Source organism: Physeter macrocephalus, chromosome 1 (assembly GCF_002837175.3).
Source record: "Physeter macrocephalus isolate SW-GA chromosome 1, ASM283717v5, whole genome shotgun sequence".
Lineage (NCBI taxonomy): Eukaryota > Metazoa > Chordata > Mammalia > Artiodactyla > Physeteridae > Physeter > Physeter macrocephalus.
The window spans coordinates 86821290-86821526 of NC_041214.2; the positions used below are offsets into that span (position 1 = coordinate 86821290).

Here is a 237-nt window from a genome sequence, read left to right on the forward strand (position 1 = left end):
AAATAAACATGATAGCCATCATCCCCATCATAATAAAAGTCTTTAATCCCCGGGCCATAGAAGCCTCCACTAAATACTTCCTAACTCAAGCTACCGCATCCACCCTACTCATAATAGCAATCATAATTAACCTATCACACTCCGGCCAATGGACTATCACCAAATTATTCAACCCAACAGCATCAATACTAATAACAACAGCCCTAGCCATCAAGCTAGGGCTATCACCATTCCACT

The 237-nt window shown here is 41.4% G+C and overlaps 1 pseudogene; it reads left to right on the forward strand.

Annotated features, from left to right (window-relative positions):
- LOC102989939 (heterogeneous nuclear ribonucleoprotein D-like) overlaps positions 1–237 on the forward strand; it is a 3411-nt pseudogene that overhangs the window by 2002 nt on the left and 1172 nt on the right.